The following is an 11799-nucleotide window of genomic DNA, read 5'->3' as shown; positions in this document are numbered from 1 at the left end:
TTCATTTCCTTTTATGTCTTGGTCTTATGTGCTTCACATTGCTGGAGAAATATTTTATACAAGCTCCAAGTCAAATGTGTCTTGGAGGAAGTCATGTGTGTGAACTTCTTGAGCAAACGACCCTTAAGCATGAAAAGAAAATAAACCAAAAGCACTAGTGGACTTTGTGGTGCATATGTATAAATATGGGGATTAAAAAACTGTCATCACCTTCTCTGGACATATGCCAATGCTTCACAATCACCAGGAATCAGAAAGATATCAAAACCTAAAAACAAAGCTTCTTAGCCTGAAGAATATACTTCATACCCGAACCATAGAATTTTAAGGTGTTACTAATATACAATAGAGGAGTAAAATATATTTTCTCCTGTGATCTTTCTGTCAAATATTAATGGAGTTAATTGTCTGCATTTAATCTGAAGACTCAGAGGGAAGTTTTTGTGCAGTTTCCTCCACAGCCTCAGATATCTAAAACGTTGGATAAATCTTTCTCTTATTGGTTTTGGTTGGTGTTCGCCTGTGGCACTGAATCTAATGGAGCTCTGTAGAAGGCACTCGTATGTTATTACAGTAAACATATGCCTTGAAGAAATATATAAGTATGAGAGAAGCAAGATATCATAAGCAATTAGAACAAAAATGTGTAACATTTTGACATTCCTGGAATAAAAAAAGCTTCAAAGAATCCTATGTACAAACCAAATGTTACAGACATTTTTAGTGCTCTTTTCAGCAAACGTTAAATAACTTCTTTCAGTGTGCCTCATATAATAAAGTACTATCTTATCTGACCTTGGGAGAAACTTTTAAAAAGGTTATTCATAACAGTGCAGGTCTTAATGAAATGGCAGTTACAGCCATACATCTTTTGGTCCTGCTCCCACAGAGTCAGACTGTGACTAAACAGCAAAAACTCCATCAATTTCAAGTGTTATAAATAAAATCGCTCAATGAAATGGCAGCAGATTTTGTTCAGGGGCCTTGGCGCTTGATTTGTGTCTACATTGCGTGGTGTGGAAGAGTGGGATCAGTGTTTCTTTTCTCGAGGAAATCAGTGCAATTGTGAACGCTGGCCACCTGGAAGTCTTGTGCTGGAAGTGAACGATCAAGGCTGAGAAGCAGGTAACATGAAGTTCACATCTGCGAGAGTCGTGATTTAGGCCTTTGATGTCAGGCCATGCTGTTGTAGTTAGTGTTGCAGCTTTAAAAATGATATTGGTATGGCACAGACAGAACTTGACGGATACAGATCAGACAAACAAGAAGCCATGGCTGATAATGTATATGATTGTCCAGGGATGTCTGTTTTATATTTTTCTTCAACAGCTGAAACCAAGCGGACAAAATAATTTAATGTTACTTCTAGTCTGGAAATTAGAACTTTTGAATTAAACAAAAATGCATATTTGGTTTCACATCATCTAGTTTTAAGGTTCCAGACATTGACTGGCTGAGAAAACACCCCACAGCTACATCAGGAGGGTTTCTGATTTCTTCTGGGGAGCGTGGAAGTGGAGCTATGTAAATTGTGCAATATAAAAGACGCTGAGGTTAGCGATGATTTCCTCTTTATGATGTATGATGTATGAATGATGTATAAGCAAACACTTTGCTGTTGTGCTTCTCAAATTTAAATTCAAACTTGAAATCATCAAAAAATAATTAATTCAATTCCACAAGCAGTTAAATCGAAAAGCACGCTCGCTGACATCTAGTCCATACCTCTTTTAAAGGACACATCTACAAAGGAAAGAAAAAAGAATATTTATTTTTAAGAAATTACACTTTCTTTCATGTCAGAAATTATTTGGTGTTTGCAATTTGGTAACTATGCAATATTTGGTCATACACGTCTAAGAATGAACAGAAAAAGTACTTATATACAAAAACACTGTATTCAAAAAGTACTTTTGCAACTATAAATTACAAGTATATGGCTAGTTCTAACTTTGTCAGCAAATGCTATTACACTAGAAATACATTCCACAGCTGTCATAAAGTTTTTGTTAGTTCCCCACAAAGCAGTAAATGGGAAAGCTCCACCTTATTGGCGTATCTTGTAGCTACTAATGATTCAAATCACTCCTCCAGGGCAGGGGACACAATGTTATTGCAGGTTCACTGTAGAAAACAGCTCCAAAGTATATTCTGTAGGGTTGTAATTTATTTTAAAAACCATTAATTTGCATTAACTCTTAACATGTATTTTTTTATTGTCTTTAAATGAGAGGACATAGATTTGTCAGACACCATTCCCTGTGCTGGTTATAATGTTTAATTTGATCCTTAGTGAAACTTCTGTTTTTGCTTTGTGAATGTGTTTGTGTGACCTTTCATTTGTGAGCTGCCTTGGGATAATATAAAAACTGTACTCTAGAAATTATATCAGTGGTACCATTATTACTTCATTAATCATCAGTATGTCTTAACATCCTCATTGAAATGTAGGTAAGTCTTCATTTGACATTGGCAAAAAAGTAAATTTGTAACCATTTGAAAGGACCTCATAATGAGTAAGTAATGTTTCTGAAATAAGCCTTTTTGTTCATACGGTGACAAGATTTATTTTAAACAGTTTCCAGAAAAAACAGTCTTGCTCAACAAATGCGAGATTCTTATCATTTTCCCAAGGGCACATTCAAATTTTATATATATGGAGAAAGACAGAATATTACGTATAAATGTATAAATTCACATACGTAAACAAAAATGATTGGGGAAAAAAGCTAGAAAAATCTATGGAAACAACACAGAATAACACATTAATATTTTAAGCTATCAATCATTGGAAAATATAATCATAGGTCACCAGACCAGAAAGTCGCACCATATGGTACAGTGAAATTGAATATGATACACCATTTGAACGAAGAGTGCTGATTGAAATGGAAAAGGCCATTTGTCAGGAGTTATATTTCCATTAAAATGACCTTTTTAAAAAGGAACAGTGTCATGAAATAGTTTGGAAAATGATATTTCAGAGAATTTAAAGACAACAAATAGACAGATTGCTTTGTGACACCAAGCAAAGAAATAGGCCAGAAAACAAAACCTAATGATCTTTATGTACAACTGAGATTTATATTTCTCTGCATACAAATATCAAACAAACTTAGACCTGTGAAACATTGCAATAAAGAGCCAAATCCACTACACTGAAATATTAATATTTTTGTAAATACACAAGCTTATGCTTTGGAATTTTACAAGTTAACCATTCCAGTTCCTGCTGTGAACCATTTTCACAGGCTATGTGGAACATCAACAATATCTGATTGCAAGCTGTTAGTATTCTACACAGCCTATCTAGTTTGAGTCATTGCAAGCAGGTGCACAGCATAATAAAGAAGGGTTAGAAAAAATACAATCTGAAGAATTTTCTATCACTGGCTATTAAACTCGGATGAAAATCTAAGTAATTAAGGGTTCATACATTGAGCAGTAAAGACCGGAAAAAGTGAAAGGCTGTAGCATTTTATGGTTTGAAGAATTACAGTAATCTAATACTACAATGAATTTAGTGCTGTGCTTTTATCACTGTTACACAGTAAACATAAATTCCGTATATGATGTGTAACTGAGTTCCTGCTTTCATTGGGTAGTTTGTTGGTTGGTGTGATAAGTTTAAAAAACGTACTTGGAATTGGTTTAAAAAGAGACTTCCAGCTTTTAAAACAACTGTCAAGGAAACAATGTTTTTCATCATGCCGTTAAAAAAAAAATTCTAGTTTTTAAAGGATGTTGAATGGAAAGTGAATTACAAATTACACGAGGATAGAGAGCATTTATTTGTTTTCATTTGATCTCTTTCCTTTTTTGAGTGTCAAAGGTTGGTTGCCCTGTCATTGTCTCTTGTACATGAAAACATGGCACCTCATTAGCAACGTTTCAAGCACCTCTTTATGTCTTTGAGTCTAGTCTTATTCATTCTGAGACCTGGAGTCTCTGAGCTTCCAGAGGGTGTCTGTTTTAATTGTGCAAAAATTATCAAAGGTGGGTCAAAAGTCATGTGCAACGATGGGTTAAAACTGTGTTTTCACAAAGTTGACAGTGTTGATGATCAAATTTCTAGAACACTTGTTCCCATACTGAAGTTCACATATTGGTTATTTCGGTTAGTGGATTAAATTGCTACAGTAGTCCTGTTTTCTTAATTTTTGTCCTTTTTCATAGGATGTTAAATGTCTGGAAAAACAAGAAAATATTTTTATATCAAGATAAACTGAAATAGCTGGAATTCAGTTATCATTTTTAGCTAAGGTGCAAGATTATACGTTCAGTACATTCAGCATCAATCACTAGCACTTTTCCTGTAGTGCTAAGTACTACCTTCATCAGCATATGCCTGAAAAAGTATATATTTATTTAGTTATGAGAGACTTCTTATTTGCTTTTGTTTTTAAAATTATTGTAGTAGATTTTTGCCTTTTAACACTAAAACAATAGATTTCTTACCAGTTTACAAATTTAAACCATTCCTTGGGGCTCCTGATTATTGTCAGCTCATGTCAGCTTGATATGAGGGAATGTGCCATTACATTGGATGAAACGCCAGAGTGCAATGTGTTACATGGAGTGAAACAAGCGCCCAGGCTGTGTCTAGACTAGACTGTGAAACTCAAGAAAAGAAACTGCATCAATTGCATCTTTCATCACTGCTTACTTCTTCTACTGACTCCCACAAACAACACAGCTTTGAAGCGAAGTCTGATGAGCTCAGAGAAATAACTCAGTCAGTGACAGTAGGTTCTTCATTTCTGATTAATTCTCCCGCAAATACCAATGGCTCCATCAGATCTCAAGACAGAATCTTTACTGTCTTCAATTCATCAAGGATGTCACCGCTTAATTCGCCATGTGAATGTCTAATTTGTAAAACAAAACATATATGCTGAATAACATATGGTCAGAAAACTAAATTAAAAACTATAACAACATTTAGCTGGAACCTATGGTATTGGATCTGTTAGTATAAGAAACCATTTCACGCATATTATGTTCGCTGAGCAAAAGTGCTAGCCTGGAAGCATAACCAGGACAAAACATCTCAAATCTGGAAAACAAATGCACAACAACAACAACAATGGAAAAATTAGGAACAACACAGTCATTTAAGTCTGAGCAATATTCTCTGCCAAGTATATAGCTATATCATTCGAGAAGAACATGTTAACAGCTAAGATTGCGTTCTGGAGACCATGAAAGGAAAATGGACTGGCCATCTCAGAGAATAACAATGTCCAAAATGATATAACATTGAATTCAGGCCCAAACCAAATTTCCCCCTACACAAAACCAGAATGTCTGTCGTGACATTAGAAAATTATATACATGTACTGTTCTTATATACAAAGTAGTAGATACATAATATTAAAAAAAAAACTATAAATTGTTCAATAACAGACTAGACTCCATTTCAAAGTGGTCACCAGTATGGTTTATTAAGTAATGCATGAAGACATGGACTATCCATCAGACATGAAGAGATGAAAACCAGATGCAGGACGTTCTTTCACTGGAACCTGAGGCTGCTGTAGGATAGGGGCTGAGTGTGGCTCAGCAGAGTGCTGACACACATCTTACAGCAAATAATCACTCATCAGTACAGTTCAAAGGGCCTGGTACCCTGGGGCAATTAATACTCCTTGTGAATCAATGGCACTGTAGCTAATATCACACAGCTCCCCAAGGGAATGCTGCAAAACAATTTGTGATGTCAGGGACAGGACAGTTAACCTTAAATGAGGTTTAAAGTTAGGTCAGTGCTGCTAGTTTAATATTCGGCCTTGCTCGTGTTTTGTGATCACTGTAATGTCATGAGCTGGAATGAAATGGTGAGACAGTGGCTTTTTGCTCGTGCAATTCAGGGAAGCTGGCAGACTTCTCCAAGTGCGTAGTGTGACCATTACGCGCAGTTTGAGGTTCAGCAGCTTTGATGGCCCCTAGGACTTTCTGGGTCAGATGAAGATGGCCTCTTTTAATTTTATGTTACTCTAATTTTCATGTTACTTTGGCAAAGCTATTTCTCTAATTGGCTTTTATGAGCAATCTTCATGATTCGCAAATCAGTAAATTATTGCACAATTACCTTTCGTTGGAATTTAATTGGTTTTCTTTATTTCTTACACTTTTTTTACAGTTCTCAATGGCTTTTACTGTTTTATCTCAACATGTGCTTGATCTGAAATTGTGCTCTTTATGCTCTGTCATCAACCGCAACTACACAGTGTACAACTACACTGTACACATGTGCAAGATGGTTGTGCTGAAAAAGGTGGTAAAATCTTAAAGAAATTCAACTTGTGGAATTCAAGGGCAGAATGGTGATATGGTGATCAGTGCTACCAGACATTTCCAGGATCCGGGGATCCATTTGTCTGCCAGTCTGTGAGGAGTTTGTGTATTTTGTTTATGTTGCTTCTTGCTGGGTACTGTATCTTCCAAATAATAAGCTTTCATTAGCTACTCTAAATTACCTTAATTACTGTGATTAAATCAAGACCAAATGAAACATGATTCACCAAATACCTTGCTTGTAACTACAGGTATGCTAATGTTATGAAGTAATTTCAACATCCTTTCACATTTTCTGTGTAAATTAGCTGTTTGTTGTAAAATACCAGTTTTTTAGTTACTTACTGCAGGCATCATAAATATTTGAAACTACTGCACCTCTTTGCTAGGTGCTCAATGTACCACCTCTAATTACATGCTATGTTGTTTTTGCTCAGTAATTGGTCTCAATGGTGAGGAAACTCATGACATCAGGGACAGACAAATGCTGCTTCCTGTAATGCAGTAATAACTGGATGAGAGGTGGAGTGTTTTGTTGCTGTTCTCTGTAGGTGCCAGCATGTTAACTGCATTAAACATCCACAATAAATATGCTGTGTGTATTCATCAGTGTAGTGCCTGGACGAAGTAGAGATGGTAATGTGATTCATCAGCTACAGAACAGCCAAGGAAACAGAACAGGGTAATAAGTAGGTAAAGTAATTAATAGATCAGTCTTCACAGATGTATAAATGGAATTTAAGCCACAATTACTCAGAGACAGTAATGTTTTCACACAATACAGGAGCAGGAAACAATTGGATTAATTACCCTGGAGCTCTCATTGAAAAAATAAAAAGACAAAACAAAGGACAGAAAACAAAACAACTTAGAAAATAGTGTGTAGTATTTCGGGATGTGAAATTACAACAACACAACTAGGTCTATTATGGATTATTATTTGCACAGGCTGAATAACGGGAATGCTAGTGCCCATGGTCTGGATTTTTCAACAAATACTTTTTAAAAAGAATATGTGAGAAGAAGCCTCAAATACATTTTTGCTGAAGTAGATTGAATCAGGCTTCTTGTGAATCTGGGGAAATGTTGGATTTAAGTGTTGTAGGTTGAACACATTTAGTAATGTTGTCTAAGGAAAAGTGTCTTAGATGAAAGCAGGAAAAGGACCTCTGTGTGGTTGCTCCTACACAATGCTCCATTCAAATTTCAAATCACAGTCCCTGTCTAGTATTCTAAATGTTAACATTACATCAAGCGTAAGACCAGGAGCACAGATAAGCTTGAAATTAGGAACTTACAGAGCTGCTTTAAAGAAAAATTTCATAAGCACATTTCTTGGTTTTGTTCTGTAGCAACAAAACTCTCAAAATCCAAAGGGAGTAGCATCTGCTTGGCATCCATATCTAGAGTTCAATTATTTTTTTTATAGTTTCTAAAACTTTTGGAACTTTGATGATATTTAGTAAACCATAATTAAACTAATGCTTAAGGAAGTGAGATTTCACCATAGGTTCTTACTGCAGACAGCGACTGTGGTGACTTTTAAACTATGTCAGGTGCTCTGTGGGAACAAAACTATGCACGTTTTTTTTTAACGGAAATAAAACAATGCCTGCACTGCCTCATCCTGTTTTTTTTTTACATAAAAGGCCCCACCTAGGTTTACATAAAATGTTTTCAGTTGTTCAAGATGTTTGTGTGACACAGTTGTTCTGACTCGGACTTTGGAATCTTAAAGTAAAGCAGCAAAACATTTCTCTGCTTCAGGAATGTTGCTTTCAGGGAAGCTTTTGCTTTAGGATGACCACCAGGGTTAGAGCTTAGGCTGGCTTTGAGCCTGTGTTATAAAGAGAAGCATAAATGCAGTGGGATTGGGTTATTTTCCACTCTTTGTGTGTCTCTAGCCCCCTTAACAAAAAGTGGATTACAAAAGAAAAGGAAGCTCCAACAATGACATAAACCCCCCTCGAAGCTTTACTGGGTAATGGACGATTTTATGGTTCAGTGGCAGAAAGCAACGTTTGAAAACAAGACTCTTTTGTTTTAAGCCTCATCATATCCAATGCATTGTGAGGTGTCAACAGTTCAGCCAGCCTTAAATAAAAAAAAACTTTATAGAAAAGAAAAATAATCTTACACAGACATCGAAAACATCATACTTTGATTGTCTTTACTCTAACATTCCTTAGCATATGATGATTTAGGACTTGCAAATAACTTCTGAAAAGACACCTGCTTCACACTTCATGATACTGAAAGACTTCTACAATGCCCTGCAATTATATTGCCTCAGAACTCCAAAAATATTTGAATCAGATTATCGTCTTAAAAAGCAATCAAACTTTTTAAATCCGATCATACACTTGTAAAGAAGTCAACATTCTCACCTGTGACCTTATACTGAAAATGTTGCAGGAGCACACAAGACATGCAAGTCTACTGCAAAATCAATTTTACAGAACATATACTGGGAACAGACTTTAAATGGACTAGAATGTACATCCATAATATACTTTATAAATCACGTAACAGTCATTGTTTGGGTATTGCAGTACAAAAGGTTAGAATCGTTTTTGAGCAACTTCTAACAAATAATTGAGACACATGTCATGCATATAGAAACATCAACACGTTTTTCCTTTGAGCAGAGACCAAAGCCAAAAATCAGAAGAAGACTATGTCTCCCTTTAACCCTGGTGACAGGATCGACTCATAACAGCAGGATCCCAACCCTTGACGTTGCAGAGATTGTCTATAATTTCTCATAATTAATGTACCGCAAATTCCCTGCCTGGAGGGGAAGAAGTGCCACTTCTGGGCTCAAGACCCCTAGTGGTTTGTTTTCTCCCACTGGGAGTTTTTGTTTGCCTCTCCTCTGTGCCCACATAGTCTCCTGTTGCTGTACAAGATTGTCAACAGCTGTATAATTCTGTAGAGTGCTCCGGAGCAAACTGTTGTGAAGAGTACTATAGCAAATTAAGATTGATGGACTGACAGTTGCTGCACAGAATGGCTTGTCTTGATGTCTATGCATTTATCACTATGCTCTGTCTTGTACTACTGTCTTTCTAGTAATTTTTAAAATAATTTAAAGGGTAACTAGATAGCTTCAAGCAGCAGGCGAATCAGGAATGCTTCCAAGAGATGGAAATATTAATATGAGTCTAAATTAGTCTGCCTGTCTTCTAAGCAGCTTGACTTAAACAGATTTACATATAATACACAGGCGCAAAAACTGTGAAAGGCTTTATTTAAAAAATAGTTCATAGACTAATTCAAATCAAATGCTCTGCATATTTTCTCCTAATAAAGTTTTCCTTGATTCTGTTTTTCAAGGGAATGTAGTGTATTAAATACCGATATCTTCATTTTGCAGAATCGTAGATCTGCTGTAAATCTAGCAAAGAGTGTTTCTGCAATTATTAGGTTTAACTTCCTGTATGTTAAGAGAAAAATCTGGTTTTGTAGGCATTTATACAAAAAAAAACATGACTTAAACAATAGTTCACAACAGCTCTGTTAATATTTTTGTTCAATGTGCTTGTGGTCCTTTAACTCCTGATTTGGCAAAATTATGGATAAATGTATTAGATAAGTATGTCATATAATTTACATGCTTAAATGTAAAAAAGCAATACAAGCAATAGGCTTTAGAAACCAGCTATGTTTTCATCAGTGACATGAACTCAAGCCCAGTCAAATGTGGATACATGAACTGAGCTGACTGAAAGGAATTTCACGTTTATCCAATTTATATTGAACATAAGAATTCAGTTCAAACACAGAGTCCCAGATTTTTTAAATAATTAGTTTAGGTACTGTAAGTAAAAGTGCACTATGAGCCATGATCTTACTTTATTTTTACTTCATCGATTTCTCTGAGGGGATATTTTAGGGGATTCTTTAGCCATAATGTGTTCTATAGTTAAATCTATAGTTAACAATGGGGAGTTCTATCATTTTAAATAACCTGTACATGCATTAAAATTGTTCCTTTTGTGAAGAAATCTTTTGATGAGTCACTGGCAAAACAATGTTAATGTCGATCAGCAATGTCTGTAGACTGAAAGATATACTGTATACAGGATCTCCCATTGATTGAGCTTTAAAGCATGAACTCTCTAGTATGTAGGGGCTGTTCTTTGCAATTGTGGAAATATATATAATTAATTTGATTAAACTACTCAGTGTACTTAATTTATTTTGTTATCATCAGTTTACAACAGTTTGAGCATGCCAGAATTCCTCAGAAAAATGCAAATTACCTTATCTGCAGCTGCCTTAAAATACAAAATACTTAATAAATACATTGCATAATATACATTCATAACACATTAGGTTTAGTGAAGTTTAATAGTTGAATAGACGTTGTATAAAACTGGAAAACTTTTCAAAATTGCAGAGTATTTCAGATGTATACTTCAGATGCAAACAGCCCTTTAAATTAGAACAGACCGGAGCCCCTTTCCACCTCCTTGGTTCATTATTGTTGCTTTTTACTTTTTAAGATTAAGATTTGATTTGATTCTTTAATCTTTTTAGACCATACAACCCAGTCCAACTGTGTCGTCTTTACCATGCAATGAGCCATACTTAAATTTGTCATGACAGAAAAAAGTGGGGTTTAAAGCATCGTTTAAGATATATTACCATTTAAATACATCTTATTTTGTAAGGGTCTTCCAACAGGTGTTCCCATGGAAACAACGGGGAAGGAATACACGTTCTCAACAATAAAAGCTGAGACATATGCAGGACGAAAAGAGTTGGTTTCTGTCTCCAGAGCAGCTGGGGTTGTTTGAGCCTTCAGGAGTTGAATGACTTCATAGCTGGACATCTTGGACTAGTTTGTTTGCTACCGAACAAAATGCCAAGGCTGAAAAGAAAATCCTGTCAAGGGATTTAGACAGTTCTCAGTAGTGACACAGGCAATTATTTCCAGATTTTAAATTTCAGAGGTTTCCTTTTTCAAAGTCTGTTATATTCATTCTTGCATCTTGACCACGAATTAAAAGGCCACTACACGTTTTTTTTTTTCATCTAAAAAAAATCTTGACAGCTACTGTAAGAGCTTAAAGTCCCACTTTAGCAACAGGCTGCCAATGTGTCTCGTAATGAGCTTAATTATTTTACCTTTTTTGCCACTTTCACACAGAGGGGCCTGATTCAAATTCAAAATAATCTTTTTGCTATAGCACAAATGAATGCAGCATGCAGAGTGGATTATTTCACTTGAATTAAGAAATCATGAACATTATTTTATAAGAATAGACATCAAATTGAAACTGGATACAAGCACAGCAATATCAAAATAAAACCTCAGGTAAGCAACAGAATCACACCTAAGGCGCTGCAGAAGCTGTACACAGGCCAGGCAGACAAGAATCAATGCACAGAGGTTTTAATTGATCCTACTAGTATCCTTTCATACCATGAAAGTGACTTTGCAGGGAATAACAGAATGGCCAAACCATGATATGGAATCTATTTTCAAAATCCCTT

The sequence above is a fragment of the Lepisosteus platostomus genome, chromosome 2 (assembly GCF_059453375.1).
Source record: "Lepisosteus platostomus isolate fLepPlt1 chromosome 2, fLepPlt1.hap1, whole genome shotgun sequence".
Classification (NCBI taxonomy): Eukaryota; Metazoa; Chordata; class Actinopteri; order Semionotiformes; family Lepisosteidae; genus Lepisosteus; species Lepisosteus platostomus.
The sequence above is the reverse complement of the archived record's forward strand: the minus strand, read 5'-3'. Positions refer to the sequence as shown.